Consider the following 8788-nt stretch of genomic DNA (forward strand, 5'->3'; position numbering starts at 1 on the left):
TCAAGTGAGTGTCGCCATCGAGGGGGATGGCGGGGGACGTGGAGAAGACGAGGCTGCCGGGAAGAGGGTTCTCCTCCAGCCATTGCTAACCAATGTGGGCCAGGCTGTTGCCTTATCTTCTGACTTCCCAAGAGAAACCAGAAATTCAGATTGGCTGGGAAATCCTCAAAGCATTCAGGGCTGCACAAAAAATTCAAACATTTAAAAAATGATGCTGGCTGAAGAAAACACCTGCAGCTGGATTCCGAGCCACCAGTTCAGGATCTCTGCCTTACAGCCTCATTCAAATCAGCGAAGTCCTGAAGGCACACGCAGCCACCTGGGACCCTCATTTGATGATAAATATGAGATTTTTAAAAAATCCACTTTTCCCAAAGCATTTGGGCAATGGTCAAAACATGTCAGAGTTAATTCTTACTTAGTGGAAGGCTTACTCACACCTGTGCAAAGTCAAGGTGAGAGTTCTCACAGTATCATTTTATTATGTGAGTAGCTGTGGCAGTTTGAGATTCTTTATGAATCCCAGAAAGAGAGATTATGTTTGTAAAGTAATCTACTCTAGGTGTGATACCCTTTGATTATTTATGATTCAATCTGAGGGGCCTTTGATTAAATGATCTGTTAAGAATAGGGATTTGATTCGACCATGTCAGTAGGGCGTAACTCAGGTTGAGTCCCGTCCCCTCGGTGGGCCTATATATATGGCCATTCACTCAAGAAGACACACAGGAAGAGAGAGATCTCCATAGATGTGGGAGGACAGAACTTTCCCATGTGACAGAAAGGAGAAGGCTCATACAGCTAAAGCCTGGGGAGAGATGAGCCATTCACCTGATAGTCTCCAGCTAAAGAGAACAGAGCAGCTGAGAAGGCCCAGAAAGAAACGAGCCCTATGCAGAGACCAATAGAGGAAGCCCTGGGAGACCAGGCAGGGATGCCCGCCATCTTGCTTCAACACACGGCCACTGACTTTGGTGAGAAAGCAGCCTTGAGTTGGACTCTTTAGGGCCTTGTAACTGTAAGATTTTACCCCAAATAAATACCTCTTATAGAAGCCAACAGACTTCTGGTACTTTGCATCAGCATCCCTTTGGCAGACTAATACAAGTATGTATGTACATATACATGGAATTACACTGGGGCAGGGATCCCCAGCTCAGGTGTAGATGGTGATCCTCCATTTCAATCCAGTTAAAAGAAGAGTCTGGAAATCAGGGTCTAACATGCAGGCTGGCTCTGCTCCTAATTTTATGACCTGGTTCAGGTAAAATAACTTTGCCAGGTTTAATATGAAATGTATTGGCCAGTTGTGGCGCTAGAGGAAATCCAAAATCAAGGTATCAGCAAGCCTTGCTTTCTCTCCAAAGTCTGTAGCATTCTGTGCCGGCTGCTTGCAGTCCTTAAGGTTCCTTGGTCTGTACCTCTGCCTCCCACCACGTGGTGATGCCCTCTCTCCTTTCTGGCTTTTGTGACTTCTGGGTTCTCTTTATAAGGCCTCCATTAATATGATTAAGACCACCCTGGTTCAGTTCACAGCCCTTAGCTAAAAATAACATCTTCAAAAAGTCCCGTTTACAATGGGCTCACACCCACGGAGACTCGGACTGCGATTCGGAGCATGTATTTGTTGGGGCAGGTAATCAAACCCACCACACAACTTTACCACTTTTTGATCTGTCAAGTGGCAGTCATATTGCTATGATGATTGAAGACCTGATGGGTGCTAAGAACTTAAATTCAGTAGGAATTAATTTAGCATATTTGTATATATATATTAATAGTTACAGTTGGAAAAATAATGTAGAATAATATGGGGATCTTTTGTTCAAGAAATTTACAATTGATTATAAGAAATGGGAATACATAGTGGGTTTTGAAAGCTCTTCAGGTAAAGTCATGTCCCTAGAGAATTCATGTCATAAACATTAAGTCTCTATTACTTGGGTAGCTATTGCATAAATTGTTTATTCTCTTATCAAGTGTTTTCCTCATAGTTTAAAACATTATTTTTTTTTCCTAGAAGTAAGGTAGTCTAACCACTTATTATCTGGTAATACATTGTAAAAACATAATATTTTCATGGTTCTGAGTTTAAGAAAAACAAATCATTTAGTTCTTAATTGTTTGTAGTCTAAAAGATGTCCATTTTCTTCAGAGCAAAGGACAAGAAAATAACCTTTTAGTACATTTTCTTAGATACAAAGCACATTTGCTCATTCAATTAGCATATATTAAACATCTTACTTTGTCAGGTACTGTGCTAGGGCCATAAAGAAAAGATTCTTAGAATATAGTCTCGTTCTTTTGAGACTCAGTCTAGTGGGGGACATACACAGGATGTGGGGAGAGGGGTTTAGAGGAGTGGTTAAAAGTGGGGTCTCTGCTGTCATGCTGTCTGGATTTGAATCCATGTTCTATAACATGGGCAAATTACTTAACCTCTTCATTATCCACAAGTTTGGGATAACATGTACATCTGCATCATTTGGTTGTTGAATGATTAAAATGAGAGAACCCATCCTAAAAATGTAGCCCTCAGAAATGCTTGGTCATGGTCAACAGATAAGTAAATTGATGCATATACATACAGTGGAATATTACTCAGCTGTAAGAAGGATTGAAATATTGACACGCAGAACAACATGAATGAATCTTGAAGACTTTAGGTTGAGTTATGTAAGCCAGTCACTAGAGAACAAATATTACATGACCTCACTGATTTGACTTAAGCAACTTGGGCAGACACACAGAGCTAGAGTCTGGAAGATAGGTTATCAGGAGACAGAAAGGGAGTAGAGTTTGATGAGCTGATGTTCAATATGGACAAAACCTGTGAAAAGGTGGGAGGGGGTGGTTTGTCAGTGAATGGGGTGATAGTGGTGCAAGGATGTGAGTGAGGTCGATGATGCTGATGAGAGTGAGCAGGGTGGGAGGGGTCGTGTTGGACTGTCCATGGAACCGGGGGGAGAACTGGGAGAAGGAACAGGTGAACACTGGGAATTTGCAGGTCTGTGGTTAAAACAACAGTGGTAGGAATGTTCTTTTAGCAAACATTGCAGGGGAGGGTTATGGGTGCAAGGTATTGGGGGTGAGGAATATGTGGGAAAGGGCACACCTGGGGCATGAGCCTATGGAATATGAAAGTATTCTTTTTGTCATAATGTGTTATTTCAGTGGGTGGAGACCCACACAGTAAACAAGCAAAACAAAAAAACCCAAAAACCACCCATCCTGGAGAGTCCTGCTATGTTCTCAAATAGAGGGGCAAGTGTCGCTCAAGAACACAGGCCGTGCCTAATGAAAGAATATGGACCAAAATGTCAAGTCCTCAATATTAATACTATGAAACTTCTTCTTCAAAACACTGCAGCTTAGTGGTTACCATGGGTCCCCAGGGGAGGGGGTGCAAAGACTGGATGGAGCATGGAGCATTCTTAGGGCACTGGATTTGTTCTGCATGATCTTTCAATGATTGATACAGGCCATTAGGCATTTTTTAGCATCTATAAAAGTGTATGGTACAGAATGTGAACCATAATGTAAACCATTGACCATGATCAGTGGCAATGCTTCAATATTTGGTCATCAATTATAACAAATGTACCGTACCCATGCACAATGTTATTAATAGGAGAAAATGTGAGAAGGGGAGGGAGTGGGGTATACAGGAATCCCATATATTTTCTATGTGACTTTTCTGTAACCTAGGGCTTCTTTGAAAATAAAGTACAAAAAATAAGACACTGGGGAACATAAAGAAGAAATTGTCACTGTACGTAAAAGATATCAGATCTTATGTGGGGATGAAAGATAGAGGAAAAAAAATTTTTTAATTTTGTATTTTTATTACTTTTGACTTTGTTTTAGGAGAGGTTTTGGATTACAGAAGAGATGTAAATATGGCAGGGGAGGATCACTGTTGTGGGATGTGGTGGTGGGGGGATATGTAGGGAGGGGTGCACCAGGGAAATGCCTCTATGGAATATGAATGTGCTCAAGTGGTCATGCAGTATTATCTCAGTGTGGAGACCCATGCAATAACTGAAAGAATATTGAATTCCTATCCTGCAGAATCCTGCTACATTCTCTTATAGAGCAGCAAGAAATCCCTAGAATAAATGAGCAGTGCCTAGCAAAGAGGACAGACCAATACACCAGGACCTTGATATTTATGCTTATACTATGAACCTTGTTCTTATGAAATTGAAACTTAGCTTAGTATTATATATTGCCTAAGAGTTACCTCCTGAAATCCTCCTTGTTGCTCAAATGTGGTCTCTCTCTAAGCCAAACCCAGTACTACCTCCCCCCACTCTCTACCCCCAGTGTGGGACATGACTCCCAGGCATGAGCCTCCCTGGCACTGAGGGATTATTACCAAGGGCCAACTAGTGAGGCATTTGGAAAAAGATATTGACTGAAAGAGGGAAAGATTAAATATAAATGAGGGGTTTTTTTGTCTTTAAAAAAATATATTATATTAAAAAAATATGAGGTCCCCATATAACCCCCATCCCCCTCACCCCACTCCTCCTCCCATAACAACAACCTATTCCATCATCATGAGACATTCATTGCATATAAATGAGTTTTTATGGCTAAGAGATTTCAAAATAAGTCAGGAGGTCATTCCAGAGATTACACTTATGCACTTCTCAGGAGGATGTCACTGACTGCCACAGTAAACAGGGCCTCAATGCTTGTGAGGGGGGCTTGTGAGGGCTCTAGAGATATCTGGACACTATAGGCAGGACAGACAACCCCAGCAATTCAGCACCCTGTCAGTGAGCCTTTCCTTGGAATATATGATATCTTATCCCCGCAGTGTATCAGAGTTAGACTCATTTATAATTTTCCTACATATGGTTCTTATGCCCCATTTATTTGAACCTACAATTAGCACTATGCCCATTAAATATGTGTCCCAGAGATTTAAATATTCCATCTGAGCTCTGAATTTGAGCAGAGTTGGCAGCCATCAACAACTCTCCAGTTTTTTGGACTCACGCAGGACAACTAGCAAAAGGATGATGATGGATGATGTCCATCCCCCAAACCAGAGAGTATCCACAAGTTCCAACAAGACAGTTCCACCCATGGGACTAAGCCCCCTCCCAATCAGAAGCAAGATTGAGGAATGAACAAACCATGTAACCATGGACTAAAGTAGACTTATTATTCTGGTAATAGAGGAACTTTTAACTCTGATATAAAGGCAGTGGTCACCAGAGATTCTTGAGGGGGGGGGGCGGGAGAGGGAAGAATAGATGTAATGAGGCATTTAGGGGACATTGGAATTGTTCTGCATGACATTGTGGTGACTGATACAGGCCATTGTACATTTTGTCAAAACCTATAAAATTGTACAGTGCAAAGTATAAACTATAATGTAAAGTATAGACCATGCTTAGAAGCAATACTTTAATATGTATTCTTCAATTGTAACAAATGTACAACATTAACGAAAGATGCCATTAATGTGGAAAAGTGTGGGGAGTTAGGGGACTGGGATATATGGGAATCCCCTATATTTTTGATGTAACATTTATGTAATCTAAACCTTCTTTTAAATAAAATTAAAAAATAACTTTTAAAAAGAAATGCTTTCAGGAAGGTTCTTCTTTATCACTTGGTCTTATCCTTAAGTTCTTTGGGGATGAATTTGGACTCTAAGTCTACTTTAGCTCCACTTCTAGGGAGTGGTCTTTCTGTGGTCTCTATCAAATGTTCCACGTTTTCAAAGATGCCTCTCCATTCTGGATGATAGAGAACAAATCCCACATATTAGCAGATTGGAACCAGCCAAAGATTCCAGAGGATTTTTTTTTTTCTGCACCACTTCCATCTGAGCTCTGCAAATTCTCACCTGCTAGGTCTCCTCAAACCATGAGCTGTAAATTCAAGATTTAGTGAGATCATTGGGTTCTGTTTGAGTTCACCTTTTTAAGGGAGAACTAATCGTCCCTGTTACCCAAGGTTGAGGGATAGTCCCTGCACAGGACTTTTAAGTTTGGAAACCAGGACAGTCCTGGTCAAAGCAGGACAGTTGGTCAATTAAGACAACCTGGAAATGCCTCCAGATGGAAAGTTTGAGTGATCCTGGGGCTTACCTCATTCCTTTTGATGCCTGCTCTCTGAAAACAGTCGTTTCCTATATTTTGTTCTATTTTCTAATTATTCGCCAGAGGAGGTTAATTCCAGACCCTGTTAGTCTCTCATGGCTGAAAGTAGAAATAAATCATTTTTATCATTTTGAATCTAATTTTTTTTTCATCTGTACTGATGGAAATCTCAAACTGTAATGAGGATTAAGAGATAATATGGGGAAGCAGACATGGCTCAACTGATAGAGCATCCATCTACCATATGGAGGATTCAGGGTTCAATCCCCAGGGCCTCCTGACCCATGTGGTAAGCTGGCCAACGTGCAGTGCTGCTGCCACGTGCAAGGAGTGCCATGCCATGCAGGGGCATCCCTGCATAGGAGTCTCCCACGCCCAAGGAGTGTGCCCCTCAAGGACAGCCGCCCCGCGTGAAAAAAGTGCAGCCCGCCCAGGAGTGGCGCCGCACACACGGAGAGCTGATGCGGCACGATGATGCAATCAAAAAGAGATGCAGTTTCCCAGTGTCACTGACAAGAATACACAAGTGGACACAGTAGAACACACAGCAAAGGGCACAGCAAACAACAGGGTGGAAGGGGAGAAGAATAAATAAAATAAATCTTTAAAAAATATATATGTACAGATGCTTTAAAATAATAAAATGCTATATAAATTCTCCCTTTTTAAATTTACCAACATATTACATACATTTTAATAGTTATGACAGCTTTACTGTACCTATAGACATTAAGCTAAAATAAATTCAAGAAGAATTAGAGAATTAAATATAAAAATATTAAGAGTACCAAAAAAGGGGCTATTTTTATGAAAGAATAGTCTTTATAGGGCCCCAAAACAAATAAAATAACAAATGTGACTGTAAAAATTGAGAGGCACAATGAGCAAAGTTAAAAAAAAAATTTAGAAAATTATTTGCACTGTGACAAAAGGTTAATATCAATAAACACATAGCTCTTAAATAAATAAAAAAGATGGACTCTCAAAGGAAAAAAATTAGCAAAGAACATGGACAGGTAATTCAAGAAGAAGAAATAGTCAACAAACACATGAAAAATCTGCAATATTTTTAATATTCAAATAACACAAATTAGAACATTAGTGATCTACTTCTTTTCTCCTATCAATTGAGAAATTAAAGGGCAATTATAACCATTGCTAAAGAACATGTATAAGAAGATCACACTTCTCTACTGTTTATTGCCACAACCTTTTGGAAGGTATTAACATTATAAATGTGCATATCTTTAATTTAACAATTTTACCTAAAATTTATCCTAAGGAAATAAAATGATTAAAGGAAAAATGAACAAGATGTATGTGTGAGGACATTCACCGAAGCACTGTTAACAATATAGAAAATTAGAAACAACATGAAATCTATTTAAGTGATTGCTTAAATTAGTTATGGTACAAGTGCATCTTCAAACACCGTGCAACTGTTAGAGAGGAAAAGATAGGTCCTTCTTTATTGAGAATAAACCATACCTGTGAGATGTTATGATGTATATAAAGTAGGTTATCAAATGATATTACAATATGATTCCTTTTATGTAAGGAGTAAATATATATGTACATACATAATTTATATTGAAGCTGTTTTAAAAAATACTTGAAGAACATAGAAGGAATTTGCACAGTGTAATTTACTGTTGGGATGACAAAGTTATGACAATTATTCAATGTCTGAAAAGATAATTGTATTTCTATTTTGAAAAGGAGCTTGTTGGTCTTTAAAGAACACATATAGGGAAGCGGACTTGGCCCAATGGATAGGGTGTCCGTCTACCACATGGGAGGTCCAGGGTTCAAACCCCGGGCCTCCTTGACCCATGTGGAGCTGGCCCATGCGCAGTGCTGATGTGCACAAGGAGTGCTGTGCCACACAGGGGTGCCCCCCCACATAGGGGAGCCCCACGCACAAGGAGTGTGCCCTGTAAGGAGAGCCGCCCAGCATGAAAGAAAGTGCAGCCTGCCCAGGAATGGCACCACACACACGGAGAGCTGATGCAGCAAGATGACACAACAACAACAACAAAAGAAACACAGATTCCCGTGCCGCTGACAACAACAGAAGTGGACAAAAGAACATGCAGCAAATGGACACAGTGAATAGACAAATGGGGCGGGGCGGGGGGAAGGGGAGAGAAATAAATAAGAAATTTAAAAAAATAAAAAAATAAAGAACACATATACAACTCACATCTAATCTCATGGACTACTGCCAAGCCGAGACTGGATTGAGACCATTGGGAGTGTGTCAGCCATTTTGGAATCATTGACATCATTATGCCATAGCAACTAATTATGTGGTATTTTTTCTTTATCCACCAGTAATCATTGTCTCTCCAACTACACCAGAAGTCCCTTGAAAGCTGGTTCACTGGGCCATCGAATCTGAGCTTAACTCACAAAACCCACCATCACAGAATTCCATTTCTGTCACTCTAGGAGTGCTCCTGACCACTTCACAGAAGAAGCAACTGAGGTCTGGACAAGTTGAGTGACTTGCCCAAGAGCACACAGCTTAGTCTCACTCTCAGGAGCTGGTGTGGATATAATAAATAGATATTGACTAAATAGATACTGATAATAAATAGATATTGACTAAAACTGGGAGGAATGTGATCAAAAGCCAGCCAAATACCTTGACACTGACTGTTCTA

Source organism: Dasypus novemcinctus, chromosome 20 (assembly GCF_030445035.2).
Source record: "Dasypus novemcinctus isolate mDasNov1 chromosome 20, mDasNov1.1.hap2, whole genome shotgun sequence".
Lineage (NCBI taxonomy): Eukaryota > Metazoa > Chordata > Mammalia > Cingulata > Dasypodidae > Dasypus > Dasypus novemcinctus.